At 45.8% G+C, this 23,949-nt stretch overlaps 1 protein-coding gene across 21 annotated transcripts in view; it reads right to left on the minus strand.

The window, feature by feature from the left end:
- The window catches only part of NRXN2 (neurexin 2), a 336,186-nt gene that overhangs the window by 307,496 nt on the left and 4,741 nt on the right, over window positions 1-23,949 (minus strand). The window contains exon 1 of one of the 21 annotated variants that reach the window (XM_039366154.1): window positions 20,977-21,048. The exons of 19 other annotated variants lie outside the window; for them this stretch is intronic. The gene's annotated coding sequence lies outside the window, so the exon portion shown is untranslated. Of the gene's footprint in view, window positions 1-1,849; window positions 1,903-20,976; window positions 21,049-23,949 lie in introns of those variants that run through there. One more of the 21 variants, XM_039366153.1, reaches the window with a different exon arrangement.

Raw genomic sequence — 23,949 nt, forward strand, 5'->3', positions numbered from 1 at the left:
AAGGCAGGGGTTCTCAACCTTTAAATACCATTTGTGGCCCCAAACTTAACATTTCTTCAAGCCTTCGCAGACCCCCTGGGATGACATCACAGCCCTCCAGGAGTGCGCGGACCACAGGTTGAGAACCACTGGCTCAAGCCACTGAAATCCCATTGATTGTTGCTGCCGTGGATTCCAGGGATGAGCCTCGCCAAACCCACGGCAAGGTTTTTCCCTGGAGGCTCTTCAGCACTCGATCGCCCTCATGGCTATCACATCTTCAGTGGTGGCGTTGCTTCTGTCACGGAACCCCCTCCGTCTCCCACTCCTCTGACTCCCGACAGACAATCTCGGCATCATCAGATGCTGGATTGTCACCTTAGGAGTGTCACCTCTCTGCCTGCGAAGGCAAGTGTGAACAGGCTTCTTCCGCTCTCCTTACCACTTCTCCGCTTCCCTAGAGGCCTACCCGCCATCTCGACAATTACACTGCAGCACTTTAGGGCAGCTAGTCCTCTATATCAGAGATCACCGACCTTTGTCAGTTGGCGGACCGGAAGAAAAGGGAGGGGGAAGCATTTTACATGCGTGCGTGCGCGCACATGCACACGGGGCCGCAAGCACGCGCACGCTGCAAATGGGGCAGGGCTAGCGCCCACGTGATACTCACTAGCCCTGCCCCCATTCTCGCGTGGCACAGTGCCATGTTTCTGTGCCCTGTGGCACAGTGGCGGCCATTTTGTGCCTTGCAACACGGTGGCGGCCTGTTGTTGCGCCCCGTGCCATGGCAGTGGCCCATTTTTGCACCCTGTGCCATGGCACTGGCCTGTTTCTGGGCCCTGTGGCACAGCGACTTCCATTTTTGTGCCTTGCAGCGCAGCAATGGCCCATTTTTGCGCCCCGTGGTCGCAGTGCTAGTGCAAGTGAGGAGATGTGCGCACTGGCCCGCTTGTCCCACGGCCGGGTGGCCAGCAGGCCACATCCCACTACCAGGCCGCAGCCCACAGACTGGGGACCCCTGCTCTATATACAACCACCATCGAGCCTGCAATTTCGGTCGTAAGTCATGATAGTCTTAAAACGAGTCATCCCATGACTGCCCCCAACGTAAGGACTGCTTTTGCGGCACTCGTTAAGCAAAGGCCACGATTGTTACGTGAAGCCATTGTCGGCTAATGGGTATAAACAAAATAATTGCTGGTTTCCAGGAAAAAAAAAATGGATGTAAATCGTAATCCGGTGACCCCAGGATGCTGCAAACTGTTGTAAGTGCTGGCCAAAATGCATTTTGCTTGTCAGAAGGTTATAAAAGGGGATCCCCATGATCCCAGGACATTGCAACCGTCATAAATAGGAGCCAGTTGCCAAGCATCTGAATTTTGATCACATGACCTCAGTGATGTTGCAATGGTCGGGTGAAAAATGCCATAAGTCTCATTCTCAGTCCCGTCGTAACTTTGAAACAGTCACTAAACAAGGACTGCCTGTACCTAGGTTTCCTGGGCCTTGTGAAGAGCTCTTCCCCCAATTATGTAAGGGGGCTTGTACAAAAATGGCCAACTGAGACCCCTTCCCCACCCTCCCCCCTTATTTGGAGAAGCTCCAAAAAAGCCAGCTGAGCAATGGGGGGGGGAGAGGGAAATTGGGTGTGTTTATCTGCATTGTGTGTGTGTGTGTGTGTGTGTGTGTGTGTGTTTTCCAAATGGGGCTCCAATGGAGCCTGAAGCAGAAAACCCCCACTGAAGCAGAAATCCTCCACTAAAAAAAAACACCCCTGACTAAAATAATTGCTTTTTTTCAATGCGGCTGAGGTAAATCTGCTGAGGTAAATCTACATCTAGGTATGGCTGGCTTCACACAACACACTCACTTCTAAACCCAGGTTGACGTGCTAGAAGCGCAGGGCTGGCCTCACACACCATAAATGCACTCAAGGAGGTCCACCATTAACCCCCTCAAATCTCACCCCACACAATCCCATCCGCTGAGCCAAAGGGCGCCATTGTGGAAACAGAGGCCTTGCCTCTTTCGTCCAGCAACAAGCCTCCATGTCCCATCAGCCTTTGCACCAGCCAGGTACTGGCAAGGCTTCATGACATCGCTAGCCCTTCCCTATTGGTCAGGAAGCCACGCAGTAGGTGTAGCTTGGCCATTGCAGCCAATTGGTATTAGAGAGGTGCATTCTGGTAGCCAATCAACAATAGGGGCTGCCCCAAAGAAGAGGGAGTCAAGCTATTCTCTAAAGCACCTGAAGGGAGGACGAGAAGCAACGGATGGAAACTAATCAAGGAGAGAAGCAACCTGGAACTAAGGAGAAACTTCCTGACAGTGAGGACAATTAAGCAGTGGAACAACCTGCCTCCAAAATAGTGAATGCTCCAACACTGGAAGTTTTCAAGAAGAGACTGGACAGCCATTTGTCTGAAATGGTGTAGGCTTTCCTGGCTGAGTAGGGGGTTGGACTAGATGACCTCCAAGATCCCTTCCAACTTTATTATTATTGTTGTTGTTGCTGTTATTTTGGAAAGAGTGCAGAGAAGAGCAACAAAGATGATTAGGGGACTGGAGGCTAAAACATATAAGAAACGGTTGCTGGAATTGGGTATGTCTAGTTTAATGAACAGAAGGACGAGGGGGGACAGGATAGCAGTCTTCCAGTATCTCAGGGGCTGCCCCAAAGAAGAGGGAGTCAAGCTATTCTCCAAAGCGCCTGAAGGCAGGACAAGAAGCAACGGACGGAAACTAATCAAGGAGAGAAGCAACCTGGAATTAAGGAGAAACTTCCTGACAGTTAGAACAATTAACCAGTGGAACGACTTGCCTCTAGAAATTGTGAATGCTCCAACATTGGAAGTTTTTATTATTATTATTATGATTGATCATCGCACAGTCAGCCAGATGTTCAGACTGGATTTGGCATTTTGTCTACCTATCGAGTCCTTACCCAGGACCTGGGATAGGCAGATGTGGATGTTTGATGGTATTACAGATATCGTCGCAGGATGGAAGCAGTTTCCAGTAAGGCCACCTTTTTCAATTGACTAATGGCAAATTTGTCAATGCCAATGATGGTGTTCAAGTGGTGCTCCAGTTGTTTTGGGATTGCACCCAAGGCGCCTATGACTATTGGTTCTACCCTTGCTTGCTTTTGCCACAGTTTTTCTATTTCTATTTGTAGGTCTTTGTATTTTGTTATCTTCTCCAGTTCTTTCTCGTCTATTCTGCTGTCTCCAGGCACTGCCACGTCCACTATCCAGACTTTTTTTGTCTTTCTTATCGACAATTGTTAAGTCTGGGGTGTTATGTTGCAGGTGCTTGTCTGTTTGAATTCTGAAGTTCCAGAGCAGTTTAATTTTATCATTTTCTATGACTTTCTCTATTTTATGATCCCACCAGTTTTTGCTTACAGGCAAATGAATACAACATGGATGGGAGACCACTTGGAACTCCCAAAGCTGAAGGCCAGACTGGAGAGTCAAAAAGCCACCTTGGAAGAAAGCCATAGCAAACTTTTTTCATGCTGTTGCCAAGGAAAGCCCCCCCATAATCCCTCCTGCAAATAAAGGGCTCTTGGAGCTGCACTCAACTCCACTTTTTACTACCCGACAATTTGATCCTAATCATAGCAGCGGTGATAATCATTAATCTCACCCTCAGGAGCAGGTGAGCCCTGGCGCCAAGGGGCTGATTGGGCCTTGAACCTGGTCAGGAAGAGAGCGGCAGAGAACTTGCCAGCAGCTGGCCTGGAACTATTAATAACATCTGCCGTCACCTCCCGGCAAAACCGCAACTGCCATGGTGCTGGTGACAGTGACACAAACATGACAACAGCAGGGGAAGAGAGGCAAGAGGTAGCCAGTGAAGCTACTGTACCTACCTTTCCGGGAGGTGATCCTGGAAAATCAATCCAGCCTCCTTAGCGGTTAAACAGGAGACCACCAAGTTGTGGACTAGACTTGGGAAGTCGGAAGACATCCCGAAAGAAGCGAAGGGGACATCACTTCACTTCACTTCTGTTTTGCGGCGAGGAAACTACTCACGTGCCTCCGTGAAGTCTCCAGGGTCAGGTTGGCCTTGAAAGAGATTTTACGTTGTATAGCCCCAGGCAGGGATTTCTGTAAGGTGTGCTCAGAAAGAATGGAACTCCCAAAGTGGGTGGGAATGACCATGGGAAAGGAAGAGGAGGGAGGCTGGCTAGGAAACAGCCAGATAAAAGGGAGAGAAGCCCACAGCTGAATAACAGGCAGAGAAAGAAACGTAGAAAGGGATCCACCCTAATTTATCCAGCAGTAAAAAGAGACAGCGGGAGATTTGCATTTTCAGACTTGCAAGATTCTGAAGCTGACTGATGTCAGCCTTTGAAGTAGACCAGACACGAAATACAACAAGGTGAGCTATATAGTGACACCTCGGTCCTCGTCAGTCATTCGTCCCAGAAGAAAATAAAGAATAAAATCTACGGGTATCGAGAAAACCGTATGACTTACCACGTGACCCACTGTTTTGGCTAGAAGAAACAGTGAGTCATGAGGCAGCCGACATCAACAAGTTCTTCCTTGCACGTTGACTAGCAGGAGAAAGGAGACGGATGCTGGGACGAGATTTCTGTTTCAAAATGGATCGAATACCGAATTCGACGAGTTTTGGAGCAGTCGAGGGCTGAGGTATGACTGCAATTCTGCTTTATTGTAGGGCTACATTAACAGAATCTTGCCAATCTGAAAGTATAAATCTCCCGCCGGTCTCCTGTTATGCAGCTAAGGGCTGCCTCCACCATTTATCTAGGCACTGTCTCCTTCCCTCATTTCTCAAGGTCATTCAGACATTACCATTACAACAGGGCAGCCCTGACAAGCATAAAAAGCAAGCGAGCTTCGATCACACCATCACACCATCGCAACTGCCCTCTTGATTTTTTTTCTACCGTATCTAGGAGACACCCTTGGCCCCGGGCCTTAAAATCTCTACGTATTGCCCAAATTTTGCCCTTTCCTATTTGGAGACGCCAAGTGCCCCCTCCCAATCTGGAGCCAACAGGATCTCCTTCCCTACCCAAAGGCAAGTAGGAAAATCCAGGCTCCCTTGCTCCCATCCTTCACACGACTGGCAGATATGCAGGCCAGGTTCACACCGCCTTTCATCCAGGATAACAAACCGTCGTTCCCCAATGCCACAAAGGATGTGCTGCCCAAACAATAAACCATATTTGGGCTTAAATGATTGGCTGGTTCACCCAGTGCACTAAGAAAGATGGCTGGGTTCCTACCACTGACTAACCAACCAAACTCTACCATCTCAATATGGGCTAGGCAACCTTGGCTCTTTTATGACTCGTGGACTTCAGCTCCCAGAATTCCTGGCTCAGCTTGGAAACCTCTCCCTTTCCTCTCAGCATGGCTGGCTCAGGAATTCTGGGAGTTGAAGACCACGAGTCATAAAAGAGCCAAGGTTGCCTACCCCTGGTGGTTGAACAGGGGGTTGGACTAGAAGACCAAGTTAGAGTGCAGTACTGCAGTTAGAGTGCAGTACTGCAGGCCACTTTAGCTGACTGTGTTCAGCAGGTCAGCGGTTCAAATCTCACCGGCTCAAGGTTGACTCAGCCTTCCATCCTTCCAGGGTAGGTCAAATGAGGACCCAGATTGTTGGGGGCAACGTATATATATATATATATATATATATATATATATATACACACATTGCTTACTGGTGTACACCGCTTAGAGAGTGCTCGCACTTAAAGCGGTATATAAGTCTCATAAATAAATAAATAAATTAAATAAATAAATAAGACCTCCAAGGTCCCTTCCAGCTCTATTCTCATTTACAGATTCACAGATTATCCAACAGGACAGGTTGAATTATATAGGATAGGATAGGATAGGATAGGATTAGAATATAAATTAGAATATAGAATAGAATAGAAAATAGAATAGAGGGGAAAGGGAGAGGTTTCCAAGCTGAGCCATGCTAGCTCAGAAATTCTGGGAGTTGAAGTCCACAAGTCATAAAAGAGCCAAGGTTGCCTGCCCCTGGGCTAGGCTAGTGTGTTTGCCCCCAAGCAAAAAAAAATTTAAAAATAACAATTTAATTGTGAAAAGGCTGAACGGAGTAGAGGGCTGAGCATGATTTTCCATGGTTTAAACAGAATCTCAGGCCTCATTAACCGCCTATCAGTGCAAAGAATCCTGGATCACACACCTAACAACTGCTTGGTTAATGGCCACTATCAATAAGGCAATTATCCCTGTCGGAACCTCTGCACTGAATCTTCCCTTGCCTTCTCCTTTCTTCACTTACAACCACTCATTTAGGACCGTTCAAAGTTATGACCGAAAATACGTGACTTACGACTGCTCCTCGCGCTTACGACCATCCCCACAGTCACACGATCAAAATCCAGGCACTTGGCAAATTGGCATGCATTTCTGAAAACTGCCTTGTCCTACAAACTGAGGCCCAAATTTATGTTGCTCCGTGAAACATTGGTGTGAATTTTGCCCCCCATTTTATGATCTTTCTTGCCACAGTTGCTAAATGAGTCACTGCAGCTGTTAAGTTACCGTAAATGCCGGCGTATAAGACGACTTCCGCGAGCGCTGAAATCAGCGCCAAAGACAGGGGTCGTCTTATACGCCGAGTCGTCTTATACGCCGGAAATACTGGTAGTTTCCGGCGTATAAGATGACGTTCTAGGAATGCGGCCCGGCTATAAAGACGGGGGTTGTCTTATACGCCGGGTCGCCTTGTACGCCGGCATTTACGGTAGTGGTTGTTAAATAAATCTGGCTTCCCCATTGACTTTGCTTGTCAGAAAGTCACAAAAAGGGATCACATGACCCCGGGACACGGCAACCGTCATAAATAGGAGTCGGTTGCCAAATTTTCATCCTACGACCAGGCAGATGCTGCATTGGTTGTAAGTGTGAAAAATGGTCGTAAGTTATTTTTTCAGTGCTGTTGTAACTTTCAACGGTCACTAAATGAACGGTTGTAAGTCAAGGACTACCTGTATTGCCAACAGTCTGGGTCCTCATTTTACAGACCTCGGAAAGATGGAAGGCTGAGTCAATCTTAAGCCGGTCAAAAAATCTGCTAAATCTTTCAAGATGCCACGAGATTCTGCTTCTGAAGAGGCAAATTCTTCCAATAATCTTGCTCTATCTGCTCTCATCATGATTTATGAATCAGATTCCTCTTTCTTTTTTTAAAAAAAGATTGCCTTATTTTTCCTTTGGCACCCCAGCCCTGCCTCAAAAGCACTCAGTAAGTCTGACAGCAAATTTATTTTTACTTTGTAATCTCTGTGCAGCACTTACCAAATAGTTGGCTTTTTATATGTAGGTCATAATGTTACACAGGGAATATATAGTCTGCCTTCCTCTTACCATAACGTCGCAATTAGATCATTCCCTGGCCAGGTTCATACAAGACACTTAAAACCCCAAACCCAAGGACTGTGGGAGCCTGGTTCACACTATACGTTAACAACTCCGTCCTCCACAGCACGGAGAGTTTACGTCTTCAGCATCAAGTCTACAAAGATGCTAACTTAAAGACATCCATGATATAATGTGCTAGGCTGCATTAACAGAGGGAGAGAATCAAGATCACGTGAAGTATTAATACCACTTTACAAGGCCTTGGTAAGGCCACACTTGGAATACGGCATCCAGTTTGGGTCACCGCAATATAAAAAAGATGTTGAGACTCTAGAAAGAGTGCAGAGAAGAGCAACAAAGATGATCAGGGGGCTGGAGGCTAAAACGTATGAGGAATGGATGCTGGAATTGGGTATGTCTAGTTTAACGAAGAGAAGGACGAGGGGGGACATGATAGCAGGGTTCCAGTATCTCAGGGGCTGCCCCAAAGAAGAAGGAATCAAGCTATTCTCCAAAGCGCCTGAAGGCAAGACAAGAAGCAACGGATGGAAACTCATGAAGGAGAGAAGCAACCTAGAACTAAGGAGGAACTTCCTGACAGTGAGAACAATTAACGAGTGGAACAACCTGCCTCCAGAAGCGGTGAATTCTCCAACACTGGAAGTTTTTAAGAAGAGACTGGACAGCCATCTGTCTGAAATGGTATAGGGTTTCCTACCTGAGCAGGGGGTTGGACTAGATGACCTCCAAGATCCCTTTCAACTATTATTATTATTATTATTATTATTATTATTATTATTATTATTACTATTATTACTATTATTGATCATCGCACAGTCGGCCAGATGTTCAGACTGGATTTGGCACTATTATTATTATTATTATTATTATTATTATTATTATTATTATTATACCACGAATTAACTCTATATTAGCCTGGCTCCGCAGAGCGAAGTGAGAATACAGGTCGTCCTCAACTTACAACCACAATTAAGCCTAACATTTCTGTTGCTAAGCGAGTTATGAAGCGAGTTTTGCCTCATTTTTTACGATCTTTCTTCCCATAGTTGTTAAGTGGATCACTGCAGTTGTTAAGTTAGCCACGTGACTGTTAAGTGACAAGACTGGAAAAAGAGACACAAGAGAGAGAAAGATTGTTTTCCTGGATGCCTCCTGACACCTCCACGGGAGTCAGGTTGAAATTGCCACCTATAAATAACAAAAATATTGGTCTTAATAAAATAATGGCAATGCAACGGGAGGCTCCCATCCGGGGCTCATGCTTTGCAAGCAAGACAATCATCAGAGTAGGCAGAACTGGAAGATGATTTATCCTGAATTTGATTGATTAATTGACTGGCCAGCTGATTTACAGGGCTTCTGCCCCGTGGCCAATCGATGCCCACTCTGAGTGGTTCCACCGCTCTATTTTCGTTAAGTCGGTTTAAAAATATACAGTCCTTTCCAAACGTACAATAATAATAATAATAAAAACCTAACAGCATCTATTATCCTAACTTTCAACTTCCAGAGAGACAGGAGCGTTTGTAAGCTTTGCGCCAATATTGCTCTAAGCGAAAGGAAGACTTCGGAGGCCTGGCCTCGCAAATCAAAGGGCATTGACGAATCCTTCAGATTTCGTCAAAATGCAATGTATTTCCAGTGCTGCGAAGTAAGCCCACGTTGCGTAGCTGTAGGTAATCATTAGCACAGTGGTTCTCAACCTGTGGGTCGGGACCCCATTTGGGGTCGAACGACCATTTCACGGGGGTCGCCAAACAACGCAGTCCGCCATTTTTTTCCCCCTTTTCCTTAGCTGTGCTACTCCCTTTTATTCTATTGGCTTTTGAAAGCCAATAGAATAGACTCTCTTGAATAGAGTCTAATTCTATTGGCTTTCAAAAGCCAATAGGAATTGTCCAGGCTGTCTCTGCCCTGCTGAGCCCGCCAAAAGTCCCATTCTGCAAACGGTGCTGCACCAGTTGAGTAGTCCTCGACTTACGACCGGTTGAGTAGTCTTCGACTTACGACCGGTTGGGGGTCGCGGCATTAAAAAGGTTGAGAACTACTGCATTAGCAGCACCCTGGCTTTCCTTTTAATTTAATTTTATTTTTTTGACCCAGGGCGGTGATCTCCCCTGGACAAGCCAACCCAACGTCTCTATGGAGACGTAACCACAATGGGAAATGCCGATCCCGTAGCAAAATATAACTCATTAATGCAATAAGCAGAGTGATTAGTGCAACCACATAATCGATCAGCATCCTCATTACTGTCGGGAGGGGGAGGGCTCCTTCAGGATGGAGCTGAAGTTTAAGGGAAGGGGGGGGAAGAGGAAGGGAAGGGTCTCTGGGGGGGAAGGGAGGGGTCAGGCTTCCCATTAGGGATGAAATGGGGAACATTAGAACAGCTTTTCTCAACCTCTTGTCACCCTGGAGACATATGGACTTCCACTCCCAGAATTCAAGGTTTTCTGGGGAACTCTGGGAATTGAAGTCCACCCATCTTTAAGTTGCCAGGGTTGAGAAACACTGTGCTAGAATACAGGCAGTCCTCGACTTACAACAGTTTGCTTACTGACCGTTGGAAGTTACAACAGCACTGAAAAAGTGACTGATAACTGTTTTTCAACTTACGACCCTGGCAACATCCCCTGGGTCACGTGATTTACATTCGGAGGCTTGACACCCGGTTCGCATTTATGACGGTCGCCGTGTCCCCGGGTCACGTGATCCCCTTTTGCGGACCTTCTGACACGCAAAATCAACGGGGAAACCTCTTAAGAACCGTGTCACTGCTTCAACATCTGCAGCGATTTGCTTAACAAGTCTGGCGAGAAAAGTCGTAAAACGAGGGAGGCAAAACTCACTTAACAAAGTCTTAGCAACATATATTTGGGGCTCCACTGTCGTCGTGGGTCGAGGACTGCCTGTAATCCTAAGCACATGCACATACATATACACCCAGAAAGAGACGGTAACCATTACTCTGCTGTCTACTCCCCAGCTCTCAGTGAAGACCGGGGGATGAGGGTGCTGTCACTCCATCATTAATCATCATTTCCTACTGGTGTCACACACTCTGCAGTACAAACCGGTGGTGCTGGGACTGGGAAAGCAAGAGAAGTGGGGAGGACGCTGAACTCAGCCCCCCAGGGGTTGCAGGCGCACGGGGGGGGGGAGAGAGGCGGAGGCTGCGTTTTATGTCATGGAGCAGCTCCTTGGGATGGATCAGGCTGGCTGATTGGGAATATGTCAGATGGAAAAACAGTCTGATGTCTAAGTATATTTACCCAAGTAGCAGGGCTGTATTACTTTTATCCTTCACATCTGTTCCACTACCTTTTCTTATTGGTATCATTATTATGATCATTATTACTCTGTTGTTCTGCACCAGACACAAATTCCTTATGTTTCTAGTTATCCTTAGCCAATAAACTATTCTATTTTCTATTCTATTCTATTCTATTCTATTCCGTTTTCTATTCTATTCTATTCTATATTTCCTATTCTATTCTATTCTATATTTCCTATTCTATTCTATATTTCCTATTCTATTCTATTCTATTCTATTCTATTCTATTCTATTCTATTCTATTCCATTCCATTCTATTCTATTCTATTCCATTCTCATCCATTTTCTATTCTATTCTATTCTCATCCATATTCTATTCTATTCTATTCTATTCTATTCTATTCTATTCCATTCCATTCTATTCTATTCCATTCTCATCCATTTTCTATTCTATTCTATTCTCATCCATATTCTATTCTATTCTATTCTATTCTCATCCATTTTCTATTATTCTGTTGTTCTATTCTACTCTTCTCTATTCTATTCTATTATTATTATTCTATTCTGTTCTGTTCTACTGTTATTCTATTCTATTCTACTGTATTCTACTCTATACTCTATTCTATTCCATTCCGTTCTGTTCTGTTCTACTCTATCATTATTCTATTCTGTTCTATTGTTCCGTTCCATTCCGTTCTGTTCTATTCTACTCTATTATTATTATTCTATCCTATCCTATCCAACCCTACCCTACCCTATCCTGAAAATTGATGCTGCTGAATATGTGGATACTTCATTGCCATAATAACAATACAGGTAATCCTTCACTTAAATATTTGTTTAGCAACCATTCAAAGTTACAACGGCATGTGACTTTTTTAACAACTGTCACAGCATTCCCCACGGTCACATGATCAAAATCGGGCATTATGACAACCGGCATGTATTCACAACAGTCGTAAAGTCCCGGGATCAAGCAACCATCCTTTGTGACCTTCCCAGATGGCTTCTGACACGCAAAGTCAATGGGGGGGAGGCGTATTCGCTTAAAGACTACATGACTCGCTTAAGAACTGTGGCAAAAATGGTCATACCTTCAGGCGTGACTCTTTTAACCACTGCCTGACTTAGCCATAGAAATTCTGGTCTTGATTGTGGTCATAAGTCAAGGACTGCCTGTAACAATAATTAATGCTAATTATATTGTAAAATAATTAAAAAATATATAAACTAATAACCCAACTAATGAGTTGGTCACCCGTATGCATTTTCTTAAATAAAGGAATATACTGCAAGGCAGACTCAGTCTGAGTCAAGCCTCAGACACAGACTTTGGATTTCAACTGAATGTTCTAGCTGGTTCACATCACACACTTACACTTAACAGGGGTCTGGAAAGAACGCAGGGTGCGGCTTTTTCACAACTCCCTCGGCCATAAGCACACCACACTGCTGGTTCACCAGGTTCGTTAAGCTACTTAAAAGCAAGTCAAGATTTAGACTAGCCAAACGTGACATCTTCAGCGAATACAGCTGGAGGGCTGAGCATCCTGAATAAACACACATCAAAAACTCATTTGGATCTGGGATTTGGGGTTGTGGAAATGATGGAGGATTCCTGATTCCACTTTTCAGCTCTAGCCTAGTGAAAAAAAGGACCAGGAGGTGACATGATAGCAGGGTTCCAATATGTAAGAAGATGCCACAAAGAAGAGGATGGGTTCAACTTATTTTCCAAAGCACCAGAACAAGAAACAACGGATGGAAACTAATCAAGGAGAGAAGCAGCCTGGAACTAAGGAGAAACTTCCTAACACTGAGGACAATTAACCAGTGGAACAGCTTGCCTCCAGAAGTTGTGACTGCTCCATCAGTGGAGGTTTTTAAGAAGAGACTGGACAGACACTTGTCTGGAATGGTATAGGGTTTCCTGCCTAAGCCAGGGGGTTGGACTAGAAGACCTTCAAGATCCCTTCCAACTCTGTTATTCTGGAATCATGGTCGAGAATCTCTTAATTTGGACTGATCCACCTTTTAAACAATGGGATGCAACAAAGAGGGGGAGAGAAGGGACAAAAACGGACTGAAATGCACTGTTGGCTGCAATGTTTTAATTCAGCACCAACTGGCTGTTTTTTAAAGGGGAAAAAAACAGTGTTTGAGAAAGATTGGTCTTATGAAAAAATATCGAAGTAATCCCCAAGCTTTTGAGGATGAACAAATGCTACCTCTTATCTTCAGCAAGGAGGGTTTCTGGGCAGATATTACTATCCTAGGTGCTTGTGTATCTATAAAGGAGAATGTCTGAAGGAATTGAAATGTGGCCGCCTTGCTGCTCTCTGAGCTTGGTGGTTTTCTTGCAGACATTTCATGACCCAACTAGGTAACATCATCAGTGCTAGAAGGGGGCTTGTGGAGAGGAGGAGGAGGAGGAGGAGGAGGAGGAGGAGAAATAACTATGAGGTCCTTGCTGCTCTCTGAGCTTGGTGGTTTTCTTGCAGACATTTCATGACCCAACTAGGTAACATCATCAGCGCTAATCGTTAGCACTGATGATATTACCTAATTTTGGGACACGAAACATCTGCAAGAAAACCACCAAGCTCAGAGAGCACCAAGGATCCCCGGCTTGTAAATCTTCTCCGCTGGAGAGAAATGTCCCCTCTTTCCTTGCAGGAGCTCCAGTCCCCTCCACTGCATCGATTGTGCGAGCTGTGGGTTGCTAGTGGAATGGTCCAGCCGACGCTGATTGGTGGGTGCTATGATACCCGAGGGATGAGCCTTCTTCAAATAAACCGTGCATTAGCTTAAGAGATAAACGCCGAGCTCAGCAAAATTCACACAAAAGCAGATCGCCCTGTGCAAGAACAACAGAGCTCTCTCCCCCCCCCCCCTTATTCCGGCGGTTGTTACAAGCTTCGCTCAGTTGCTGCACAATGCTAAGTCACACACCGAACTCAGCTCGCGAGGACCAGCGAGCTTTGCAAGAACTGAGCTTCAAAGTCTGTCGGAGATGGGTGGAAACTGTGCTAGGCAAACGCTGCCCGTGGCCATTTGGGCGAGCACATCCCTTCCCCCACAGGTCTCTCTCCCCCCCCCCCAATTTGGGGACGGTTATTATTATTCTTCCATAAAATAGAAAACCTAGAGAAACGCACTGGACACTTTGGGTATTCTAGACTAGAGAAATAATATTGACAAGATTTGCAATTTAGAGTAAGCACCATTGAAAGCAGTGTGTGTGTGTGAGGAAGGAGATAAAGGAAAGAGGTCGTCAAGCACATCTCTTTGGCGTTCACTGATCATCCAAGAATGGCAGGTGGGAAGGGTTCTCAGGGGTCATCTAGTCCAACCCGCTGCTCAGGGCAGGAATCCAAGTTAAACACAGGAACGGTTGCTGGAATTGGGTATGTCTAGTTTAATGAAGAGAAGGACGAGGGGGGACAGGATAGCAGCCTTCCAGTATCTCAGGGGCTGCCCCAAAGAAGAGGGAGTCAAGCTATTCTCCAAAGCGCCTGAAGGCAAGACAAGAAGCAATGGATGGAAACTGAGCAAGGAGAGCAGCAACCTAGAACTAAGGAGAAACTTCCTGACAGTGAGAACAATTAACCAGTGGAACAACCTGCCTCCAGAAGCGGTGAATGCTCCAACCCTGGAAGTTTTTAAGAAGAGACTGGACAGCCATTTGTCCGAAATGGTGTAGGGTTTCCTGCCTGAGCAGGGGGTTGGACTAGAAGACCTCCAAGGCCCCTTCCAACTTTACTACTACTACTACTACTACTACTACTACTACTACTACTACTACTACTACTACTATTATTATTATTATTATTATTATGTTCTTGGTGTGTTTCCTTCGGTCCAAAAACTAGCAAACCTTTGCAATGAGTAAACGGAGAGCTTCAACCAACCTTACTTATTTAGACCTGGCTCCTAATCTTTTTATCTCTCCTTTTCATCGCACTGAAAGCCCCTCCAATTTTGGGCTGAGCGAATGTGAGCAGTTTCCCAACTGGACCCCTCTGGCCGATTCAGAGCGTGTCCAGGCATTTTGATAAATAAAAAAACAATAATAGCAAGTCAAAAAGTCAAAATGAGGGCCTGTACCGCAAGGCCACACCCTTCTGAACCCACATTTTTAGTGATTTTTATTGCGTTATTAAATCACCCTACGGCCCATCTCAGCTGTGGCGGTGGTTACAAAACAGGGTGGGCTTGGCAGGTAAACACGTCCATCACACAATCACGGATGGATTTGTTTTTTTCAAACTGCTCCCAGTCGAGACCCCCAGATGTCAACCAGCCACGTCCTTTTGCATCACAGCAAGGAGGAGATGTACCGGTTGAACTACTCCCTGCTCCAAAATCCTTAAAGAAACAGCGGCCCCTGACAAATCTTCAAAGCAACTTTCCCTCCTTCCTCTTTTGCAGCTGCAAAGCCAAAGATTTTGTCTTTTTCACACCAACCAAGGCAAATGTGCCACTGATAACAATCTCTCCTGCCCCCCCTCCCCCCACACCCCTTGCACGGTCTCTTAATAATTCAAACTAGAGTCTGTTCTGATTACATCTGAGCCTGTCCTGATGGGATCGGGGATAAATAAAATATTGCTAGTTATTACCCGCCAACAGAAGCACAAAGGGGAGAGATAATAAGGAGGGGGAAGACAGTTTTAATAAAACGCTTCAGAGCTTTCGGCTCTGCTGACAGCCAACAGCGGAAGGTGCCTTGCACTTCAGCTAGATCACCATTTTCTGGGAGGGGGGCGGGGGGAACCCCTCCCTTCATGCTGCAAAAATCCCGGCAGTGATGCCGGATTTCTCTATGAGAGGCTAATGGACAACACTGGGTGCATTAATTGCACACCAGACACCAAAGGGAGGAAACGACTAAGAACATTTTACAGGTATGTCCCAAAGGTGTTTTTTCAGGAGGCAACTGGACTTCCTGGTTAATAATAATGATGAAGAAGAAGAAGAAGAAGAAGAAGAAGAAGAAGAAGAAGAAGAAGAAGAAGAAGAAGAAGAAGAAGAAGAAGAAGAAGAAGAAGAAGAAGAAGAAGAAGAAGAAGAAGAAGAAGAAGAAGAAGAAGAAGAAGACTTACAAATAGAAATAGAAAGACTGTGGCAAAAGCAAGCAAGGGTAGTACCAATAGTCATAGGCTCCTTGGGTGCAATTCCAAAACAACTGGAGCACCACTTGAACACCATCGGCATTGACAAATTCGCTATTAGTCAATTGCAAAAGGCGGCCTTACTAGGAACTGCTTCCATCCTGTGACGATACCTGTAATACCACCAAACATCCACATCTGCCTATCCCAGGTCCTGGGTAAGGACTCGATAGGTAGACAAAATGCCAAATCCAGTCTGAACATCTGGCTGACTGTGCGATGATCAATAATAATAAATAATAATAATAATAATAATAATAATAATAATAATAATAATAAAAAGTTGGAAGGGACCTTGGAGGTCATCTAGTCCAACCCCCAACTCAGGCAGGAAACCCTATTACAGTAATGGCGAACCTTTTAGAACCGAGCGCCCAAACTGCAACCCAAAACCCACTTATGCATCGTCGAGTGCCGGGTGGGTATGGCACATTTGGTGGGCGTGGCCAATTGGGTGGGCATGGCCCATTGGGTGAGCATGGCTGCAGTGTTAAAGGCAGACTGGGTGGGACTAAAAAGTTCAATCAATCAATTCCAACTTTGCAAGATCTTTTTTTTCCCCGCGAGAAGTTGAAATTGACTGATTGATTGAACCTTTTTTTTTTGCACATGGCGGCGGAGACCTAAAGCGTATAAAACCCAACTGAAGGCCTAGGACTGGGGCGACGGCGCGCGTGCCCACAGAGAGGGCTCTGAGTGCCGCCTCTGGCACCCGTGCCATAGGTTCGCCACCACTGCCCTATTACCATTTCAGACAAATGGCCGTCCAGTCTCTTCTTAAAAACCTCCAGTGTTGGAGCGTTCACTACTTCTGGAGGCAGATTGTTCCATTGGTTAATTGTTCTCACTGTCAGGAAGTTTCTCCTTAGTTCTAGGTTGCTTCTCTCCTTGATTAGTTTCCATCCGTTGCTTCTTGTCCTGCCTTCAGGTGCTTTGGAGAATAGCTTGACTCCCTCTTCTTTGGGGCAGCCCCTGAGATACTGGAAGGCTGCTATCATGTCCCCCCTCGTCCTTCTCTCCATTAAACTAGACATACCCAATTCCTGCAACCGTTCCTCATATGCTTTAGCCTCCAGTCCCCTGATCATCTTTGTTGCTCTTCTCTGCACTCTTTCTAGAGTCTCAGCATCTTTTTTACATCGTGGTGACCAAAACTGGATGCAGTATTCCAAGTGTGCCTTACCAAGGCATTGTAAAGTGGTATTAACACTTCACGTGATCTTGATTCTAACCCTCTGTTTTCCTTGAAGATGTTTCGCTTCTCCTCCAAGACGCTTCTTCAGCTCTGACTGGATAGTGGGAAGTGGAAGGATTTATATATTTATACATCAGAGCTGAAGAAGCCTCTTGGAGGAGAAGCGAAACCTCTTCAAAGAAAAACAAAGAAAGTCCAGTTGCCTCTGAAAAAACACCTGTGGGGCAAACAGGACCTGGAGGTGAGAATCTCCATTAGATAGCAATACAGGTAGTCCTCAACTTACAACAGTTTGCTTAGTGGCCATTCTAACAGCACTGAAATAAGTGACTCATGACCGTTTTCCACCCTTATGACCGTTGCAGCCTTCCCAGGGTCACGTGATCTACTTTCAGATTTTTGATCGCTGATTCACAATTTATGACGGTCTCCATGTTTATGTGCCAGGCCAGACTGGGGCGTGTGGACTCATGTTTAGGGGTCTATAGGAAGCCAGCCTTGGCCGCCCTGGGAAACAGTGGGATCCAAATACAGGGAGTCCCTCGCACACATACGCACACAACCCACACTGCAGATATGCCAAGCAGGAGAGTCAGATGCCATATATCTGGTGCCACTCATGCTGAACGACTGCACAAAATCATGCTGAATAATTGCACAAAATCATCAGCGCTCTTTGGTTTTTCCCCAATGCTTCCTGCCCATTAGGCAGCCTTTCCACAGGTTTATATCCAGCTGTGGCCCAGCTGGGTATCCCAGTGCAGTTCTAGTCCAATTCATCCCCAAGGGACACCTGCCAGTAAGATTTAAAAAGACAAACAAACCCTCTTCCGAGTGGAGGTCAGCTCCTGTTTGTCTACGTGTTTTCTTGGCCACGATTTTTTTTTTTAAAAAGGAGGGTTTTTTAAATTAAAAAAACATTACATTAATTGATTCAACAGTTCATCAATGGAACAGCTTGCCTCCCAGAGCTGAGGGTACTTCATCACTGTAAGTTTTCAAAAATAGACTAGATTAGTATGGTATAAGATCGCCTGCCTTGAGCAGGGGTTGGTCTAGAAGACCTCTGAGGTCCCTCCCGGCCCCATAATTCTATGTTCTATGTCTGTCCATTTTGTCCTGGGTTGACAAGTGGGTATGGGAAAGAGGCTGGAAAGAGGCTAGACTCTATTCAAGAGAGCCAATAGAATAAAAGGGAGGAGCACAGCTAAGGAAAAGAGGGAAAAAAATGGCGGACTGCATTGTTTGGCGACCCCCGTGAAATGGTCGTTCGACCCCAAACGGGGTCCCGACCCACAGGTGGAGAACCGCTGCTTTAATTGCTTTGCTACCCGGAGTCATTTTCTGAATCAAATCAAACCATAAACAAATACAGGTCAGTTGTTTAAAAGAAAAAGGGAAAAAAACCACAGAGAAGGGAACTAATACTACATAAGCTCACTGTTTCTCAACCTTGGCCCTTTTAAGGGGGGGTGGACTTCCACTCCCAGAATTCCCCAGCCAGCAAAGCTGTGGTTGCAAGTCAAGCCAAGCAGGGTTGGGGAATTCTGGGAGTTGAAGTCCATCCCCCCCCCAAAGGGGCCACGATTGGCAAACACGCTCAGCATAAAGCTGAAATGAAAGCTAATGTCCTTTCCGTGGAACAGGCGTGACCCCTGACCCCTCCTCTCCTGCCGCATTTGCGGACTTCCCAGCTGCCCGAGCTTGACCGTTCTGGGAGGCGGTCAATATCCCGATATTGGCTTGGAGGACAGCAATGCTCTGAATCCTTAGCCTCCATTTCCTGACACAGCAAAGCAACTCAGCAGCTCATCCCAACAGGCAGAAACACTCACGGAGCTGGAAGAGCTCCAGGGATCGTTACGCTGGATATAAATCCAGCCCGTCTCCTGGGAGGGAAGCTTATTCCAATCCCTTTGCCTGCTCTCCACGGTTGCTGGATTCCCACAACATCCTCCACCTGGTTGCAAAAGGAACCCACAGGTTAATAATATATTGCTTGCAGATGGCCAATTGTGGGGAGCTTTTTTTCCCCACCCCATCAGGAAAAGCCCTCCCCTCCCAGGGTTTTGCCTGAGACACAATCCTATCTGCAGGTACAGGTTAGGAGCCAAATGGAGGACAAGGTGAGATTTTTGCCCCATTTTACGACCTTTTTTGCCACAGTTGCTAAGTCAGTGGTTCTCAACCTGTGGGTCGGGACCCCATTTGGGGTCGAACGACCATTTCATGGGGGTCGCCAAACAACGCAGTCCGCCATTTTTCCCCCCCTTTTCCTTAGCTTTGCTGCTCCCTTTTATTCTGTTGGCTTTTGAAAGCCAATAGAATAGACTTTCTTGGATAGAGTCTAATTCTATTGGCTTTCCAAAGCCAATAGGAATTGTCCAGGCTGTCTCTGCCCTGCTGAGCCCGCCAAAAGTCCCATTCTGCAAACAGTGCTGCTGCACCAGTTGAGTAGTCCTCGACTTACGACCGGTTGAGTAGTCCTCGACTTACGACCGGTTGGGGGTCGCGGCATTAAACAGGTTGAGAACCACTGTGCTAAGTGAATCCCTGCAGTTGTTAAGTTGCCATCGCGGTTGTAAAATGAATCCGGCTTCCCCATTGACTTGGCTCGTCAGAAGGTTGCAAAAGGGGGTTGTGTGACCCCCCCCCCAGCGACAATGCAACCGTCATAAACATGAGCCAGTTGATAAGCGTCCAAATTTTGATCCCATGACCCTGGGGATGATGTGCTCAAAAGCAAGGTCATTAAGTGTGAAAAACAGTTGTAACTTTTTTCACTGCCGTTATAACTTCAAACGGTCAATAAACAAATGGTGGCGAGCGGAGGGCGACCCACAATGCACTGGGTTCATACAACCTGTCACACCGGACTCCCTTTTGTGGATGTTTGTAGGGTTCTGAACTGAACCAGCTAAGTGGGCATAAAGTAACAGCATTTAGTCCCTTCTCCAACATTTCCTAACTTGCATCCAGCTCACAAGCAGTCCTAAAGTTGCAAGCATTCGTTCAGCGACCGTTCAAAATCACAACTGCATTGAAAAAAGCAATTGATGAGCAGTCCTCACTCTTATGACCATTACAGCATCCCCTTGATTCCATGAGCAAAATTCAGGCACTTGACCACTGACATGTATTTAGAATGGGTGCCATGTCCAGAATCATGTGATCTCCATCTGCAACTTTCCCCGCTGGCTTCCAACGCGCAAAACCAATGGGATTCACTTAACAACCACTGATTCGCTTAACAACCTCAGCGATTCACTTAACCACCGTAACAAAATCAGACGTGGCGCGCTTAACAAGCGCCTTGCTTAGCAACCGACATTCTGGTTGAACTGTGTCTGTAAGTCGAGGACTTCCCGCACATACAGGCTTAGGCTAGCAAAGGTGAAATCTATCAGACGGCCTCAGTTGTCCTAGGTGGAAAATGGGAATCCTTTTAATGACCAAGAAGAAAATAACTATTGGATTTAGGAACAAGCTTTCTCGTCCATAAGAAGCTCAAAAGTTTCCTTCGCATTAAAATTCCCAGATAAAGTGCTGAATTCTTAGATTTGAGAAGCCAAATCCATATTCTTAGATTTTCAGGGAGGCCTTTTCAACTTGATAGAGCCAGAAATATTCATTTCATCTTGGTGGGAGGCAGGAGAACTGGCAGCCTGGCTCCCTACTAGCATACAGTATCTCCTTCCTGATAAGATTGGTTTTAAAAACCAGTTTGCAAGATTGCAATCGGATCCATTAATAAAAAAAAAAGACACCACCCCCCCAACATCAAGTAACAACAGCAACAAAAATACTCACTACTGCAAATCACATTATCACATTTCAAAGGGCCAAGGAGTGGGGGGGAATCAATCCTAGTCAACCCAAGGTTTATGTTGGGTATTTTTCCCGCTGCAAGACCAGAAATTATTTATGTACAATTTAATCTGGGCCAATACTTACTGTCAGGCAGAACTGTGAACCCAGGAAGTTACACTTCTGGAAGATTGTTGCCCTTTTTAGCATTGTTTACATGTTCTAATGGGCTACAAAAGGCAGCCATTCTTGAAAAAATATTTTAAATTAACAAAGTGGGGGCGGTGGGGGGGGAGAGAATAGGAATAAAGAGGGGGGGGGGAGAAGAGTTTCCAAAAAGGAAAGCAAACAATCCAGATAGAAACAGATAAATAAATAAGCACATCAACCAGCAAGCATGTTAGACACACAAACACACACACACACACACACACACCATCTGGAGTGAATTAGCATCAAATTGTAGCGTGCATATTTAAAGGGGAAGATAAGAAAACACAGTGGGATCCCTAAGAGGCTTTGGGACTTTTTATAAAACCTAAGATGATAACACATCCTCCAGCAAAACTGGTTCAGATGAATGCTTTGTAAATTATACAGGAGAAAGTACAAGTCTGTGCACGCTATTACACACACATCAAAAAAAGGGAAGAAAGCGAAGAAAAAGAAACTCCTTTAGCATCCTGGTTCCCCATGTCATTAACCTACCTGCAGGTGGAACTGGGGCTCCTTCTGGAACTGCACCAAGCAGGGGGTTGGGCTAGATGACCTTGCAGACACAACATCCCAACTTCACGAGTCTACAGTCTTAAGTCAGGGTTTCTAAATCCGGGCAACGTGAAGATGAGAGGATTTCACCTCCTAACCCATTTTCCTGTTGCTAAGTGAGACATTTGTTAAAAGAGTTTTGCCCCATTTGATTGCCACGGTTGTTAAATGAATCGTTGCCGTGGATAAGTGGGTAACCTGGTTGTTAAGTGAATCCGGCTTCCCCATTGACTTGGCTTGGCCGAAGGTCGCAAAAGGGGGATCGCGTGACCTTGGGAAACAGCGACGGTTGTAAGTATGAATTAGTTGGCAAGCCTCTGAAGTTTGATCACGTGATCCAGGGGGGAGGCAACAAAGATTGCTGAGTGTGAAAAATGGTAATAAGAAGTCACCGTTTTCAGTGCCGTGGTAACTTTGAACGGTCGCTAAATGAACTGTTGTAAGTCGAGGACTGCCTTTATAGGTAGAGCTTGACCTACGACCCCAAAACTGAGCCCAGATTTTCTGTCGCTAAGTGAGACAATCGTGAACTGAGTTTTGCCCTATTTTACGACATTTCTTGCCACAGTTGTTAAGTGAATCAACATGGTCATTAATTGAATCTGGCTTCCCCCACTGACTTTGCTCGTTGGGAGCCAGTTGGGAAGGTCACAGAGCTTTTGTGACTTCAGGTCACGGCAACCATCATAAATAGAGGTAGTCCTCGACTTACGACTACAACTGAGACCCAAAATTCTGTTGCTACGCGAGACCGTTGTTAAGTGAGTTTTGCCCCATTTTACAACTTTTTTTGCCACATGTATTAAATGAATCACTGTAGTTGTTGAGTTAGTAACACAGCTGTTAAGCAAATCCAGCTTACTCGTCAGAAGGTCGCAAAAGGGGATCACGTGACCCCGGGACACGGCAGCCGTCATAAATATGAGTCAGTTGCCAAGGGTCCAAATTTAGATCACGTGACCCTGGGGAGACTGCAACAGTCATAAATGTGAAAAATGGTCATAAGTCACTTTTTTCAGTGCCGTAACTTCAAATGGTCCCTAAATGAGCTATCGTAAATTGAGGACTGCCTGCATCCAAGTTGCTCCTATCAATTTTAAAGGACTGCAATCCAAACAAAATCCAACCCCGCGCAGGAACCAAAAACCCAGGTTAGTCAGTAATCACAGGATTACTATTCTTATATCCAGCACTGGCCTGGTTCACACAAGGCGTGCAGAGAGGGCTGCAGGCTGAACAGCAAAACCCCTGCAAGCTCATTGTGCATTTCATGTGAATCCACTCAAAATGTTGCCTCTGATGTTCTCCCTTCTACATAGCAAGTTCCTTGGTGTTAATTATCATTAATTAATTAATCTCCCCTTTCAAAGTGCGCTAATTACCTTCCTTTTTCTCTTAGCACCATTTTCAGTGGCCTGCTAGTCAAATGCTCAGTCTCTACTGCAGTGTTTCTTAACCTTCATAAGTTTAAGAGTTGTTCCACAACTCCCAGAATCCCCCAGCCTGCGTGCTTTAAGAGGGGTGGACTTCAATTCCCAGAATCCCCCAGCCTGCATGCTTTAAGAGGGGTGGACTTCAACTCCCAGAATCCCCCAGCCTGCATGCTTCAAGATGGGTGGAATTCAATCCCCAGAATTCCCCAGCCAGCATGCTTTAAGATGGGTGGACTTCAACTCCCAGAATCCCCCAGCCTGTGTGCTTCAAGATGGGTGGAATTCAATCCCCAGAATTCCCCAGCCTGCCTGCTTTAAGATGAGTGGACTTCAACTCCCAGAATCCCCCAGCCTGCGTGCTTCAAGATGGGTGGTCTTCAACTTCCAGAATCCCCCAGCCTGCCTGCTTCAGGATGGGTGGACTTCAATCCCCATAATTCCCCAGCCTGCCAGCTACTCATCTTAAAAGCAAGCTGGCTGGGAATTCTGGGAGTTGAAGTCCACCCATCTTAAAAGTTGCCAAAGCTGAGAAATGTTACACTTCTGCCTCCTGGCTCATTCCTGCACCCGCCTGCAAATCTTTTGACTCCAGGTTCCAACATTCTTGGCAGTCCCTGCTGGGGAGAATGGAGCCTATAATCCAAGCAGCTTCTGAGAAGCTCCAAGTTGACACGGCCAGCCTAGCTGCACAGCCTCCTTGTCTCCCATTATAGGACTTCTGAGGCTGACGGTTATTTTGTTCTGAACAAAATTGTTCTCCAATTAAAGGGCATAATGAGAAGGCCCCAACAGGGCTGCTGTTTGGGCCTGGCGAAATTAAAATCTGTAGTAACTGACTAAGTGTAAAAAAATAATTTGGGACATTTGTCACTTTTAACTAGGCTTCAGCAGAGCTTCCAGGGAGGTTTTCCCTCTCCCG

The sequence above is a fragment of the Crotalus tigris genome, unplaced genomic scaffold (genome assembly GCF_016545835.1).
Source record: "Crotalus tigris isolate CLP2741 ecotype Arizona unplaced genomic scaffold, ASM1654583v1 scf7180000020245.1906669, whole genome shotgun sequence".
Taxonomy (NCBI): domain Eukaryota; kingdom Metazoa; phylum Chordata; class Lepidosauria; order Squamata; family Viperidae; genus Crotalus; species Crotalus tigris.